This window comes from Chinchilla lanigera, unplaced genomic scaffold (assembly GCF_000276665.1).
Source record: "Chinchilla lanigera isolate Chin_1 unplaced genomic scaffold, ChiLan1.0 scaffold00093, whole genome shotgun sequence".
NCBI classification, from domain to species: domain Eukaryota; kingdom Metazoa; phylum Chordata; class Mammalia; order Rodentia; family Chinchillidae; genus Chinchilla; species Chinchilla lanigera.
Window position 1 is genome coordinate 3,573,373 of NW_004955494.1, and position 3,056 is coordinate 3,576,428.

The window sequence follows — 3,056 nt, forward strand, 5'->3', positions numbered from 1 at the left end:
CGCGGCTGCACCGGGCACAGCCCGGCTCCCCGCGCCGAGCCCGCCTGGAGCCGCCGGAGACTGTGCGCAGAGGGAGGCGGAGCCGAGGACGCGGGAGCGGGGACAGACGGGTCCCCAGCCCGCCCAGCGCCCCGCCGGATGCTGCTGAGCAGGAGCCGTATGACAGCTGTCCCAGGGCCAGCAGACCCGGCTGCCCTCTAGCTCCACCTCCCGGGCCTCTGCCTGTCATCCGTTAGAATGGGAATAAAGTTCACCTGGGCAACAGGACGGGGCCCAAAGGGTATAAGGAGGCCGGAGGAAGGGGAGGGCTTTCTGAGCTGCCTTGGGCCGAACAGAGAGGCGGGGACTGGGCCTTGGCCCCCAGGTTCCGGATAAAGGAAAGTGTTGCAGAATCCAAGGGATGAGAGAGATCACTGGGGAAAAACAAGAGGATTTTATCAGGTGTGCACCTGCTCAGCTCGACCTTATGATGTCCAGAATGGCTGAGCGAGCTCTAAAGGGAAGGCTCCAGTTTTCACACATTTTGCTAGGGGAGTTGGTCTTCCTGGCGGAGAGGCACTGGGGAGGAGGGAGGGGTGCAAGCCGGGGTACAGAAGCAAGGCAAAGCAATTAATCAGTTAGCCTTGAAAGAAGACAGAGCCTTATGAGTCTTGTGAGAACAGAGTGTCATAGACTTTGTTTACGGGTCATGGTTACCAATCTTATCTGTACCAGGACAAGGAGTTACAGCCATAGGGTAGAGGGCTGTTTGAGGGTCTGAGGGGGGGTTGTTCAAGGCTGCTAAAGCTTGTTTTCCCTTAAGTCCTGCTTCATTCCCCTCTTTGATGCTATCTATAATAAGTTTTAATAGAGAGCATCACTATTATTACCATTTACCCCCATTATGGGGGGTTGGTTCCCTACTGGGCAGAGAGAGAATTATAACAAAAAGGAAAAGAGACTTATGTTGCTGTAATTCTGTGTTGATCCTCAAGCTTCAGGCACGTGTAGATGAACTAGATTCTGGGGTGACCAAAGCAGGGCTGTCATCTTTGGCATCAGTTCAATCTCAGGATCAGTGGTTTGGAGGGTCTGGGTCCTGCCGGCTGGTTCACTCATCTCAGGCTGCTTGTTTCAGCTGATTCTGGTGGATCCAAGGCATAATTCCTGTAACTTTCACAGCAGTGGGTGAGGGCAATGTTACAGTATGGGGCCCATCCCATAAGGGAGCACGGTGGTTGGATTTCTTTTCTTAATCCAAACAAAGTGCCCAGTTTTGAATGGGTGTACTGAGTCTGTCAGGCTTATGGGCATTCTCTCTTGTACCCAGCCATGAATATCTCTTTTTTTTTTTGTACAAGGAATCGAACTCAAGACCTCACGATTGCCAGACAGGTGCTGTTCCACTGAGCTATATCCCTGGCCCCATGAATATCTTGCATGGCTTATTCCCAAACCCTGCATCTGTCTCCTTAAGATCAATTTTCCTAACTTATAGGGATTACCCTTAATTTTACCTGTGATTAGGGGTGGCCAGCCAAACAACATTTTATAAGGGGATCCCCGTTTGTTTGGCGGGGATGCACTGGACTCAGAGAAGGGCCTCAGGCAGGGTTTGATCTCATCTGAAGTGGGTTTCTTGACAATATTTTTTTAACAATTGTTTGAGTGTCCGATTTATGTGCTTCACTTTTTTCTGAGCTCTGTGGCTGATATGCTGTTTTATCTTTAACATCTGTATGAGCTGCTGGACTCTCTTGGCTGTGAATGCTGGTCCACTGTCTGACCATAAGGTCAGGGGCAGCCAGATGTTGGGATGGTGTCTCTTAATAGCACCTTGGTCACCTCTCATGCCCTTTCTGTCCGCGTGGGGAAAGCTTCAGCCCGTCTCAAAAAGGTGCAGAAAAGCACTAACATATAGCAATAGTCACCAGCTTAAGGCAATTCGGTAAAATCCATAAGCAAGTTTTCACATGGGGCAGCTCCTGTTACCTGGATGCCTGGGGGCCAGGTTAGCCCTTGCCTTTCATTGTTTGGGGCACAGGTCAAGCATTGCCCACAAATAGCCCAAGCGATGGCAGTGAGTCATGGCACATAGAAATGGTGGCCTCATGGTATTTTTAATGTTGTCTTTCCCATGTGAAACCCCCGATGAAATTGTTTTACAAACCCGGGGCCCGACGTGTGTGGGGTGGCTAGCCTCCCATCAGCAAACTTCCGCCATCCCCCTTTACATACTTTCCAGCTTCTCAGACGCACAGGCTTTCTCTTTTGGAGAGTAATTTGGAGTCTCTGGGAGGGGTGACTCTGGGACAAGGTGCGTGCCTAGGGGCCCTCTCTCAGGTTGGGTGGCTGTCATAGCTGCCCATTTTGCTTCTCTGTCTGCTTTCTAGTTCTTTCTGGCTTCTAATATTCCAGTTGTTGGTGCCCTTGCCATGCATAACAGCCACTTTCTCCAGGGCCTATACTGTGTTGAGCAGTTATAAAAGTTCGTCTTTGTACCTTATTTTTTCCGCCAATCAGTACAGTCCTCTTTTCTGACATATGACCCCCGTGTACATGCAATGTTGCAAAGGCACATATTGAATCAGTATGGATATTAGCTTTTTTTTGTCCTTCACCAGGAACAGAGCCCTTGTCAAGGCTACTACATCTACCTTCTGGGCTGAGGTTCTGTTGGGCAGAGGCTGGGCGTCTACCATACAGTCCAATGTCTAGCACAAGCCTACTCCCATCTGTGAAATATTTGATATCTGGGTCTCCAAGGGGACAATCTGTGAGATCTCCCTGGCCCAAGAACACTGCGTCCACTACTTCCACACAATCATAAAGGGGGGCTTCTGGTTTGACAGGGAGCCAGGTGGCTGGATTAAGAGTGTTCCCAGCCTCTAAGGTTATGGGGGGATTTTCGCATAGGAGCCCTTGATAACAAGTCTTCCTTGGATTTGATAGGCTGTGGTGCCCTCTCTGGTCGATTAAGGTTATAACTTAGTGCAGTACTTGAACGGTCAGTTGTTGCCCCGTCAGCTTCCTGTGTCAGCACAGTGGCAGCAAGTGCCCTGAAGCACGGCTATCCC

General features: G+C 50.4%; 1 protein-coding gene across 1 annotated transcript in view; it reads right to left on the bottom strand.

Annotated features, from left to right (window-relative positions):
• LOC102008637 (C-type lectin domain family 2 member L) overlaps nt 1-180 on the bottom strand; it is a gene marked incomplete in the record, with an annotated part of 10,691 nt that extends 10,511 nt beyond the window's left edge. Inside the window, 1 exon segment of the mRNA XM_013504909.1 lies at nt 1-180.
• Between the last annotated feature and the right edge of the window lie 2,876 nt (nt 181-3,056).